The 13,591-nt window shown below is 38.1% G+C and overlaps 1 pseudogene; it reads left to right on the top strand.

The window, feature by feature from the left end:
* Window positions 1-601: 601 nt before the first annotated feature.
* LOC143618949 (7-ethoxycoumarin O-deethylase-like) lies at window positions 602-7,597 on the top strand (annotated as a pseudogene).
* The last annotated feature ends 5,994 nt before the right edge of the window (window positions 7,598-13,591 follow it).

The raw sequence follows: 13,591 nt of genomic DNA, 5'->3' as shown, positions 1-13,591 counted from the left end.
CTATTTTCAATTTGATCAAGCACACAGTCATTCCATGCTTTCACCTCTTGCTTAGACCTCCACTGATAACCTCTTGGTTCAAATCCTTGTTTTAGCAAGAATTTTTCATCACCATTTAAAACACCAGGTCTCAGCTTTGTTTTTCCTTTATCACTAGACCTTTCGCTGTTCACAGTTTTGTTTGAGACCTTTCGTTCTTCCTTGATCTTCAGCACATATTTTAACCTTTTCTTCATGGTCAATCTGTTGTCTTCTCCATCAGAAGAGTTCCTTTCTCCATTCAGATACTTTTCATACATTTCCTTATAACCCTTCATGTCAAATCCACTCACAACATTAGGAATTTTGAATGTTTGTTTAACCACCCAACAAGAATCAGTGTGATGTCCGTAGGCATCACACTTCTTACACCACACTTTTGCAAAACTTCCCATGTCCTCAAGTAGTTGCTTGTCCTTAATCTTATCACTGGGCTTGGGAAAGTCAAAACCTAAGGAGGTTTTGGGGCATAAAGAGTTGATGAAGTCCATGTTGATAGGCTTGCTAATATCACGCATTTGAGGATACTTTTCTTTCACAAACACAAACTTCTTCAACTGAGATGGAGTTCTTGAAGAGCTTATCTCTTGCTTTGTTGCATATCTTCCCATAGGCATATAATTAACATCCCTAATGTCAAAGAGTTCATGGTTTGAAAACACTAGATAGATTGGAGGATGGGTTTGATCATATGAAGATTTTCTTAATTCATCAATTTTTTTTGATCTCAGATCTGTCACAAAGATCAAACACTTCATGTTCTCTTATCATATTTTCAAAGTTCTTTTTCATCTTGGGAGTTATCTTTGGCAGCTTTGGAATCCTTGTATCATGACTTATCTTTGATTCGTTCTTCTTTTGCTTGCAAGATGAAGATTTGTCACTGTGGTAGCTGCAGGTGCTTCCTTCACTGGAGTATTCACTCCATTTCTTTTTCCTTTCATCCTCCTTAACCACTTTATCATCTGATTCCTTTTTTTGTTCCATAACAAACTCTCCATCTTTGCTCATAGTCACATTCTTATATTGCTTCACAAACTCAGGTTTCCCCTTAAACACATTCTTGAACTGCTTCAGGTACTCATTCCTGTTTTCCTTATCTACCTTCAGTGGATATTTTCCACAAAAAGGTGTGGTACCTTTTTGTATTTTTCCTCTTCAGTCATCTTTTCCACATACCCAACAATGTTTCTAGTTGACACTAAGTTCTTTAAAAAGTCCATTTGTATCAATAACTCTGCATTCTTGAGTTTTTATTCAGCATACATCTTCTTTTATCAATCAATTTCAATACTCGTTTTGGATTGAGTCATGTAGGCTTGCATGTAGTCTTCTTCTAGACTCTTGATTTGATTTTCATATGTGCCTTCACTTGACTCAAATGCATTTAGGAAAGCCTCTTTCCTTCCACACTCCGATTTCCACTTTCCAATCTCCTGATTTAGTTCATCAATGGTTAATTGAAGATCAGAAATAGAAAGTTTAGAATGTACCTTCGAACCAGAGGATTCTCCTTTCTCTTACACCTTTGCCATAAAAGCAACATTTGCCTTTTCTATTTCAGCAGCATGGTTGCTCCAATCGAAATCCCCATCCTGTGGTCCCCTAGTAACGGCAACACTTCCCTGGTCTCTTGCTTGATTCACCACATTGGTATTAACTCTGTTTTGGTTGTTCTTAATTTGTAGTTGATTGTTTCTTTGAGGCTGGACCTGTTGTTGCTTGGGTCTGTTCTGATTTTGGTAAGGATTTTGATTAACCATTTGATTTCTCTGTTGAGATCCCTGGTAATTCTGGTGTTGATTTTGATAGAACTGGTTTCGATTGACTTGATTACCAAATTGCTTTGATGGATTACATTCTCTAGCAAAATGTCCTGGTTGCTGGCAGTTGTAACATATTGCCTTGGATTTATCAAATCCTATTCGGTCATTTGGTCCAGAAAAAGATGATCTCCCAGTTCGGTTATACAACCTCTTGCTTCTGACTGCCAATTGCAGCTTGCCATTTTATATCCATGTCCTCCAGTTCATCTGCATCAATCTGTTCCAAATCTTCCTGCACTACACTTGTATGAATGATATTTTTTCCGCCACAAATGCATTGTAGGAATTAGTGAACATTGAGAATAAGGCCTGATAGTCAGTTCCCTGGCCTGAATTGTTCTGCACATAGGGAGGAAGTCCACTAGCTGTAGAGGCAACATCGTCCTTAATTAATTGGACATTAAACCTCGATTGTCCTCCACACACCGAGCCTGATTTAGAAGGCTCTTCTACAATAGGCTATTGCTGATTCTTAATAGAGAGATTTCCCATTGGTGCTACTCGAGCGTTAGTCATTAGAAAACTGGGCTTCTCTTCCCTTATCATATGATTCTCTATCATCTCATGCTCAGCAGCCTTTAGAAAAGCTCTGACATCATCCAGCTTGGAGTTAGGAAAGCTAACTTTCTCTTTAATAAACTTACTTGCAGTATACCACTCTTCATACAGTGAAGACTACAATTTCTTGTTTAGTTCAAAATCAGAAATTTGTAAGTCAGTTTTTCTGATTTCATTAACAATAGTCATGAATCTTTGCAACACTGACTTCAGTCGTTCACCTTCCTTGAACTTGAAATGGTTAAGTTGCTGCTTCAGTCTGTCTTTCTTGATATCTCTCAACTCAGTGTTTCCTTCAAACATGTCAATGACAGCATCATACATCTCCTTAGCAGTTTGTGATGATTGACACTAGTCAATATCTCCCAAGAGAGACCAAGTTTTAACATAGACAATGCCTTGTCATCCCTTTTCTTCATTTTGAGCTCTATTGTTGTGTTATTGTTTGATGCAGTGGATGGAACATATTTTCCTTCTCTGATAGAGGTCCAAAGTTCAGGGTCATTATAGTTAATGGCAGCTTCAAATAAGACCTTCCATTTGATGAAGTTTTCTTGACCTAAAAGTCTTGGAATCATGTTTGTTGATATTTCTTGATCATCCATCTTGGTCAGATCTGATCTTTCACAGACGAAAACTTTGTAAAGCTTCAAGCTTTATCACAAACCTTCAGTCCCGTGGCCTTCAGCGAGCTTCCAAAGCTCTGATACCACTTGTCAGGACCGAGGATCAGGTGTAACCTTAAGGTAGGTCGACAAGAGCACACAGATCCAATAACCCAAAGGCCTATTGAATATCCCGGCGGAATTAGGATATTCAAAGGATGGGAACGAGGGTCTGATATAGTAACAACGAAACAATAAAATAATATTCACTAAGAAAAGATTCAAAGATAAAGATTCACTGCATTTAACATATAATTTAAGAATGTCTAGGGTTTCGTGACGGCGGCGGTACGAGGAGAAAAAGATAATATTCGTTGGAATGTTTGTGCCCACGTCTTTCGTCCGTTGCCAGCGTCACCCGTGCCCTAAATGGAAATCTAGTACTCTATTTATAAACCCTGACATTCCTTCTAGAATCCCTAATCATTAACTAATGAAAGACAAATACAAATACAAGTGTAATAGTCTTCGAGCATGATATGTATCTTGCTCGAGCAGACTCAGTATGCACGGTATGCTCAATGAGTGTCTTTGAGCATAATTTACTTAGAATATTTTCTCTGAAAATATTCTCCTCTAGAAAGCTTCATTGTTCTTGACCAATCCTTGCTTTGCTCGAACTAGTCCATCGAGCAAGCCCATTCTTCTTGATGTCTTCAATCCTGTCTTGAGACTTATTGAACAATCTTTAGCATGCTCGGATGTAAATTTTGCTTGGGAGATTGAACCATGCTCGAAGTCCATGCTTGGTGCATATGATATCTTCTTATTGCATCCATGCTTGTCACCATGTGCTCTGACATTCTGTGCTCGGATCACTTGGTTAAAACTTGAATGATCAAGTTGTTTGTTCGATTGGCAATCCATTCTCGATAGAAGAACACTCTTGCTCGGAGAAGTGTAGCTTGCTCGAAGCCTTCCACTTAGAAGAATTCACCAGAAATGGTTCTAAAGACCATGCTCAAGGTAGTAAACAATGCTCGATAGTCCAAGCTTGCTCGAATTCCATACTTAGCCGATTTCCAGAGGAGGTTGAGAAGATTCCAATTTTCCTTAGCAAATATCTAACTCAACAGTGTGGCCCCACAATCAAAGATCCATTTTTCTGATTTTGAATTTATAATCGTGTTAGATTGTGTATGTAGAGCCTTAATTTTGTGATTATCATTCTTTTGTTTTGAAGAATTATTTCCTTTTACTTTATCAAAACATCCTGGTTTAAAAAATTTAGGATTAATATGGGAATTAAAGGAAATCGAAAGGCTTGAAGTATAATCTCCAAACCCTTTACCTCTATCTTTGACTCCTATGGCAGCTCCCCCAAAGGCAGCCGACTTCCCTTTTGTCGCCCGTGCCCCATCTTCATCCCCTTTCTGATTCCCAATCGCTACAGAGCTTTTGCCTTTATCCTGGTGGTTATTCTCCCACCAATTTGGATAACCAACAATTCTGAAACAAGCCTCCTTTGTATGTTTTCTTATCTTACAATGAGTGCAGTACAACTTCGATTTGTCTTCTTTAACTTGTGAGTCATACTTAGTTTTGTTCTTTTCTCCCCCTGATTGGTTCACAGCAGCTAGGCCCATCCCAATTTCTATAGATGAGTCGCTATTATGTGCCACACCCTTGAGAATTTAAAGTCTGGCGGCTTCACGTCGTATGGTGGCATAGGCACTTTGAACTGATGGAAGAGGTTCTTTCTTAAGGATATCTCGCTTGATTAACTCGAATTTATCATCGATTGTAGTAAGTAACTGATACAATCTTTTCTCTTAAATTTTGTTGTTGTAGACTTCTGTGTCTTCGGGATCCTTCATAGGGTTCGGGTCCCGTCTATCTATAGTCATCCAGATATTTTTTAACTTATTCCAGCACTTCCCTAGTGTGTCTTTGTGTTGCCTTAACAAGTTCGCCCTTTTGTGAAGATCAAATATTTGAAGAGAGTCGGTTCCAGACCCATACGTGACTGCAAGCCCATCCCATAATGCTTTAGATGTTGGATATTGTGAGATGTTGTTTACAAGTCTTGATTCTATGTTTTGAATCAACCAAGTAAACACACATTGATCATCTTGTTCCCAGCAGATATAACTTGGATCGGTTTTTAAAGGAGGTGAAGGGTCTCCTGTAATATGAGATCCTCTCCCTCGTCCACCACTTGCCTTTTACATCAAAGTTGACCAAAGAGCATAATTGTCCCCACTTAATTTGATTCCAAGAACAAGGTTTTCATAGTTCGTTAAATTTGTTTGAGTTCCAAGGCTATTCCTCAAAAGGGTAGCGATTTTGAGTGTCAATTCATCATTGACATTGTTGGTTTGATTGATTAAATCTCCTACATATGTCATGTTTTCCTTTATGGTATTTTTTCATTATTTTTGTGGCTAGGGTTTGAAAGAATCACAGCAGGTGGTAGAAAGAAGGCGATAGGCTTAGAAACGTGTCTCTGATACCATGTCTTTTAGGTAAAAATAATTCACTGACATTGTTTCAATTGATTGACAAGATCCCTTTTAATAGGGGAGGATACAAGAAAATAATTTAAGAAACGATTTACATAATAAATTAGTGATTTGCATCCCTTCAAATATGGAACGAATATCTCCTCCTAATTCCTTTCATTTGACTTGACTTATTTTAATCCATTATTTTGACAACCTTTTCAATTTTTGGGATGGGCAAAAGTAAGAACTTACCTCCAGGCCCGACACGGCTGCCGGTCATCGGAAACCTACACTTACTTGGAGACCAACCACACGAGTCCTTAACCAATCTAGCAAAAATACATGGCCCAGTAGTCTCTTTAAAACTCAGCTATGTCACCACAGCTGTCATCTCCTCGGCCACTACAGCCGAAGAAGTACTTAAAAAGCAAGATCTTGTTTTCTCTGCCCGTCATGTCTCCGACGCCTTGCATGCTCATAACCATGCCCTGCACTCCATCGTATGGATACCTACCTATAAGGAGTGGTGCACATTCAGAAGGATCCTTAATTCCAATATCTTCTCCAACAACTCCCTTGCAACAAACCAACACTTGAGGCGACAAAAAGTTGAAAAGCTAGTCTTCCAAGGATCTAATAGACCCATATGAAGATTCTGGTAAAGAATTTAAAATTTTGATTGCAAACATTATGGTGGAGGCCGCAAAGCTAAATATTGTGGACTATTTTCCGGTATTGAAGAATATTGATCCACAAGGGATCAGGAGAAGAATGACTCATCATTTGGGGAAGGCTCTTAAAGTATTTAGCGAGTTAATTGAATATCGGCTACGAATGGGGAAATTAGAGAAAAATGATGTATTGGACGTGTTTTGAAATTCATTCAAGATAACCCAAACGAGATTAATCACACCAGCCTGAAGGGCTTGTTTTTGGTAAGTGTTATTTACTTTTCTACTATAATTTGTGCTGAAAGTTTCTTTTATTACTAAATATCTATATTTTCTCAAAACTAAGGTTTATTTGGAGATGACGCTAACACACAAAATCGTTTCTAGATATTCATTACTTGGATTTTAGGTAATTTCTCTTTCAATGTCGATATATTTTGAGGCAGTTTGCAACCTTAAAAATGAACTGATAGAAGTTTTATAGTGTTTTTCTTTTTTTTTTAAACTGGGTTGGTAATTGCATTTGATAAGTTTGCGTGGCTAACAAACGAGTTGCGTATAAATTTTCACCGACCTTATCCCGTTGATAATAGTTTTATACCAAATAGCGTGGAGTTCGTTTCCCACCAAAAAAACTTTACCGAGTTGCCAGGTTGGGGGTAGCAAACTGCCTAAATAGTACGAGATATTCCAAAAATCACCTAGAATAAATTAACAATTTGTAATAAACCTAAATAATTTAATTTCTCTCTCTTGTTTCAATATTTACATCTAATTTCATACAATGATATAGGATTTGTTTGCTGCGAGCACCGATCTCAACACATTAGAATGGACCATGCCTGAAGTATTACACAATCCACACACAATGACTAAAGCAAAAGAGGAGCTTGAAGAAGTCATTGGAAAGGGTGAAATTATAAAAGAGGATGATGATTTGCGGCTACCTTACTTATCAAGCAGTGTGAAAGAAGCGTTACGATTACACCCGCCAGCCCCCTTTTTCATTCCTCGAGAAGTTAAAAGACAAAAACAACTCAATAACTACAACATCCCAGAGGGAACACAAGTTCTTGTGGATGCATGGCCATAGGATGGGACCCAACCTTATGGGATAACGCACTAGAGTTCCAGCCACAAAGATTTTGGGACTCAAAACATGATATTTGTGGTCAACATTTCGATATAATCCCGTTTGGTGCTGGATGAAGGATATGCCCTGGTTTGCCACTAGCACTCTGTATGGTCCCTATGATGTTGGGTCCGTTACTCAATATTTTCGATTGGGTTATTGACACAAAACTTCAACAGGATGCATGTGACATGACTGGGAATTTGGACTCACCTTAGCAAAGGCTAAGCCTGCTTGTGTTTTTCCATTACCAATGAGTTAAATTATATCAATTCATTTACATGTTACATTTATGACCCCTACTCTCTTTTTAGCCTCACTTATTTAAAATGCATGCTTCTTCTCAATTCATTTACATGTTGGATTTATGGACCGGTTTGGTTAAGTCAACGCAGCTGACCGAGTTATGACCCGTGAGAGTTACACCTTGGGTAACGAGCATATAACCCGCTTAAGTTGGTTAAACGGGATTGACATATGATTAACGAGATGGAAACAAATCGATTGGGCTTTGGAGTTAGAGATGTGCTTGGTGGCTTGGTTTGGCTTAACTGGGTTATTATAAATAGTTAACCTAATTAACAAAAGAATAAAAATAAAAAAAAGAACCCTAGCCACCACAAGTTCTCTCCCTCTCTTGACTCACTCCATCGCCGGCTAATCCCCGCCGCCGGCCTCACCACCGCCGCCACCGCTGTCCCGTAACCTCCGCATCGCCACCTCTATCCTACTGCCGCTGTTGTGCCATCCCGCACCACCCCGTAAGTTGCCTCCTTGCACCATCGGCTGGAACGCCACTGCCACCGCTGTCCCGCAACTCCCGCACCAACGCCTCCGTTCTACCGCCGCTGTTGTGCCATCCCTCACCACCGATTCAAGCAGCCGCCTTGTCTGGTCACCTAGAGAAGTTCGTTATCCCTCGTTTTCCTAACCGGTTAATTATTAATCGAGGTAAAATCAAATATTGTCATTTAGATTTATATTTAATTTGGTTGGCTTTGTATCATACTCGTATTGTTTGTAACTGGATCCTGTATGGTTCCATAAAGTGATGAATACTCGTTTATTTATTCTATTGCGTTCATGATAATTTTAATGAGATTAATAATTATGAAACCATAACTAAAACCGGGTTTAAATGTTAAACCATTGACTGATCACCATTGGAGCCTTGGTTATAACATACAAGTCAAATCCGGTACCATGACCAGAGCCTTAGTATCAGAGCCTTGGTTATAACATACAAGTCAAATCTGGTACCATGACCAGTTCAATATCACAAACTTCAAGGTTGTTGAAGTTTTTGATCTCGTAAAATTTTTGGGCAACATTGGCTGGTCAAAATTTTGTTTATTTTATTTGACCAAAATGATTGCCCGATTTTTATTTTTGTTGAATATGCAAATCTGGCCCGACCTTGTGTACTTGGTTGATTATTTTGATTTTGGCCATATGGATGGTTCAAAAGTTGTATTACTTTTGGTTTTTAATTTTATGGTTTTTAGATATTTTAATGGTTCAAAATTGTGATAGGTAGGGTTTAGTTTCTCATTATATGCATTAATAGAATATTGTAATGAAGATGACCCGAAGGACAAAACGAGGATGAGGACACAGAGTTCTTGAAGTCAGTGGGGATACTAAAGATGATGAGATGCACCAAGAGTCCATCCTTGTGGTTGTTTTGTGTTGTGACCCCTTGACCCGATTGATCTTGCTAATAGGCTCTAGCAAGATCAATCATTATATTGGCCATTTAAGATTTAAATATTTCAATTTGCTATTGTGGTTGCTTGCTTTATTATAATTAGTAATAACATCACCAACATAATACCATATTTTAAAATAAACTTATTAACCAATCATGTTTTGCAAAATTAAACTAAATTGAATTTCCTAAACTATTAACTTAATAGTTTAACTATTAACTTAAAATTGGTTATTTATATCAAAAAAAACTTAGTTTTTAATAGGCTATATAAAACTAAGTGTCCATAGATGAAAGGGTTCATCAAGTTGTCCTGATTAATATAGTAAAACTAGACTATTACTCTATTCGGTAATATTTAAAATTAATCCCAATTTTAAACTCAATAGTCTCTGCCATCCTACTATAGGCCATACTTGAGGCACACTACGAAACTTCAAGTGTCTGGAGTTACAGCACCACAATTGATTTCTAGCCTATCCCTTCATGGTGAAAGGGTTTTGTTGACACATCCGGCCCTTTCATAAGTGATTGTACTAGGGAGACTATTACTTTACTCTCATGTTACGTGCTACAGCTGGCTAGAGATAAAGGTGGGCATGGATGAGGCTAAACGTATCTACTTAGGCAAATGTTGTATTAATAGGCCTCATAACCAAGAGTTATGCTTTATTCACAATTGGTAATCATTGTTTGTCTGCCTAACCACTCATTAATGTTGTGTGCTGCAGCTGGCATTAGTAACTGGAAGCCATATTCTCAAGTTTCTATTTTAATAATGTTATTGGGTTATTGATAGTTGGATTAAAATATCAAAAATACTAATCAAATTACCTTTGCTTATTTAACAGATGTCAACTGAAAATAACTCCTCATTCACCCTCAAGACTATTCTTGAGAAAGTAAAGCTAAATGACACCAACTTTCTTGAGTGGCACCCCAATCTGAGACTTATTCGCATAATGGCAAAGAACCACTATGTTCTCAATGGACCAGTTCCAACCCATCCTGAAAACAATATTGATGTTGCCAGAAAATATCTTGAAAAGCATAAAGTCGACTCTAATGAAGTCGCTTGCATTATGCTAGCCACCATGTCCTCTGAGCTTTCTAAAGGCTTGGAGGATCTTGGTGCCTATGATATGCTTGAGCAACTCAGGGGCGTGTTCGAGAAACAAGCTCATCAAGAACGTTTTAGACACCTTGAAGCAACTAATTAGCGGAAGAATGGAACATGTATCCCCTGTTAGTGTGCATGTCGTTAAAATGAAAGGGTACATCGACTAGTTGAAAAAACTTGATTATCCATTCTCGGGTGAAATGACAGCGGATTTCATCTTGAACTCTCTCCCCAGCTCTTACGACCAGTTCGTAATGAATTTTAATATTAATGCCTAGGTGAAGACAGTCTTGGAGCTTCATGGTATGCTCAAAACGACTGTGATGAATATTCCAATAAAGACTAATCAAGTTCTAATGGTTCTATCTGCTGGTGTCAAGAAGCCTAATCCTAGGAATTGAGGTTATAACGGTAAACGCAAGAAGAAGGTTACTGTTTTGTCAAGCATGCCAACAACACTAACAAGGTTGTTGCAAATGTACCGCCGCCGCCTCTTGAGGTGCGCCAGTGCTACAAATAAAACATAATGGGAAACTGGAAACACAACTATCCTGACTATCCTGCTGAGCTGAAGGAACAGAGGACCAATGGTGAAAGCTCCTCTAAAGGTACTTCCATTTACGTTATTGAACTTTCCATTGTTTCTAGCAACACATGGGTATTTGATACCGGATGTGGTTGCCACATCGTTAATGTCTTGTAGGAGCCTGAAAACTAGAAAAAACTGAAATAAGACAGCATTGAACTCATCGTTGTTGATGGGAAGAGGGTCCCAGTTATTGCAACTGGCACGTATTGTTTTGCTTGACCATCTGGCCTTGTAGTTACTATGAATAACTGTTTGTTTGCACCTGGTTAGACCAGAAACATTAATTCAGTTTCTTTACTTTTTAAACAAGGATTTAAGTACGCTTTTCATGGTATTGCTATTTCTGCTTACTTGAATGATGTCTTTTATTTTCAGGCTAAACCTCAAATGGTATTTATGAGATTGATGTTCAAATAAGCAATAATGTATATAATCTTTCTAAACGTATCAGATATAGCATTAATAACACATTTCTATGGCACTGTCGACTTGGTTACATAAGCAAGGCACAAGTTAAGAGACTCTAATCGGAAGGGATTCTTGATTTCACCGGACCTGACTCTTTTGATGACTGCGAGTCTTAAAAGTGAATGAGCAAAGGATATGCTAGGACTCATACAAACTGATGTCTGCGGCCCTTTCAGAACCATGTCTAGAAATCATGAAAGATACTTCGTTTCTTTTATTGTCGATTACAGTCGATATGCTTATGTGTATGTTATGAAACAGAAGCATGAAACTTTTGATAAGTTAAAAGAGTTTCAAAATGAAGTGGAAAACCAACTCAAAAAAACAATTAAAATGCCTCAATTAGATCGAGGTGGAGAGATTCTCAGCTCAAAATTCATCAATCATCTAAAAGAATGTGGAATTGTATCACAACTCACTCCATCTGGCACACCCCAACATAATGGCATGAGCGAGAGGAGAAATCGAACCATGCTAAACATGGTCCGATCGATGATGTGTAGAACTAACTTGAAGCACTCCTTTTGGAGCTTTGTCCTTATGAACGCCGCCCGAATTGTCAATCTAGCTCCAACAAAAAAGGTAAACAAAACCCCATATGAGATATGGCATGGGCGTAAACCCAGTGATTTTGATTACAAGCTTGGTCCTCGCAGCGTAAAAGTTTTTTTCGTCGGATGCTATAACCAAAGCGGATCTTATTTCTTCCATCTTGATACATATTTGATTTCTATAAAATGGAAGGGTCACTTCCTCGAGAAGGATATTCTCGATCGAGGAACTGGAAATAATATTGTCGATCATGAAGAAATTCAAGAACCACAAACAACCACTGAGGAAGTAGGAATGTTTGATCAACAAGATGTTGTTGCTGATACATCAGACATAAACACAAGTGTTCACAGATGTAGTAGGATTCGCAAAATTGTAAATACCTATGGAATCTAGATGGTGCTGAAGTCCTATTAGTAGCCGAGTCAAATGACGAACCTACTGACTACAAATATGCTATCTTAGATCCGTAATCTAAGAAATGGCAAGATTCCATGAATACCGAGATGCAATCTATGTATGACAATCAAGTTTGGAACTTGGTTGAGCTACCCCCCGAAGGTCGGGCAGTAGGGAGCAAGTGGATTTTCAAAAGGATAACCAACATGCACGGAAATATACAGACTTATAAAGCATGGCTGGTCGCAAAAGGTTTTACTTCAAACTCAGGGTATTGACTATGATGAAACCTTCTTCCCTGTTACTACGACTAATTCGATAAGGATATTACTTGCCGTAGCCACGTATTATGACTATGAGATATGGCAAATGGAAGTCAAAACCGCTTTTTTTAATGGGCACCTTTCTGAAGATGTCTATATGGTTCAACCTGAATGTTTTGTCGATCCCAAATATCCTAACAGGGTGTGCAAACTGAATGAGTCCATTTATGGACTTAAACAGACATCTCGCAGCTGGAATCTTCACTTTGATGAGAAAATCAAAGAGTTTGTTTTATCAAAAATGAAGATCAGCCTTGTGTTTACATTTATAGAGCTACTGAGGATCTAGATCTATGATGACATTGAGTTCATTGATTAGGTATATGATTAACGTGAATACAGTTAGTGTGTGTACTGTGTGTGTTGAGAGAGAATTTGAGCAGCGTAACGACTCAGGAGGGATAAAATAACGAACTGAATTACATTAATGATAAATTTACAGGTATTTATAGGAGATGACCACATTAGTTAAGTTAATACTTAACGAATGTGTCATTCGTTACATTAAAACCAGATGAATGAGTCTTTCATTCGTTATATATTATAATAAGCGAATGGCCCCACATTTGTTATCTCATTCGTTAATCTTGGTTAACGAATGAGCTTACATTATACGAAGGTGATACATTCATTACAGGGTAACGAATGTATCTTACATTAGAGCGAATGGGCATATTTACAATAAATCCCTTACATTATCATGCAATTATAATAATAAACTAATAAAGACCGAGACGCCCAAAACGTGTATCAACAAACTCCCCCTCGTCTCAAGCTCTTTATACTTTATTTTTGGAATATCTTTGTCTTCCAATCATTATAACTCTGAATCTTGAATGCATAACAAACTCGAACAACTCTCTGAAACTGAATTGCAAGATCGTAGTCACTTACGTTAGCAAATATGATCTGATTATGCATCGTTATCAGACTCAGATAAGTTAACGAGCCACATCGGATCGATTACACGGATGACGCTCGTGTTTGATCCGTTGCCCAATAATATAGCCGCTTCACCCGTTTGATTGCCATAATACCATCTGTTAAACGTGGTGAATAGACTCTGAGGGAAGATCTTCATCGGTGCCCTCTGCATA

The sequence above is a fragment of the Bidens hawaiensis genome, unplaced genomic scaffold (genome assembly GCF_021521415.1).
Source record: "Bidens hawaiensis isolate Kalapana, Puna unplaced genomic scaffold, B.hawaiensis_p1.1 tig00000284_1, whole genome shotgun sequence".
Taxonomy (NCBI): Eukaryota; Viridiplantae; Streptophyta; class Magnoliopsida; order Asterales; family Asteraceae; genus Bidens; species Bidens hawaiensis.
The sequence above is the reverse complement of the archived record's forward strand: the minus strand, read 5'-3'. Positions and strand labels throughout refer to the sequence as shown.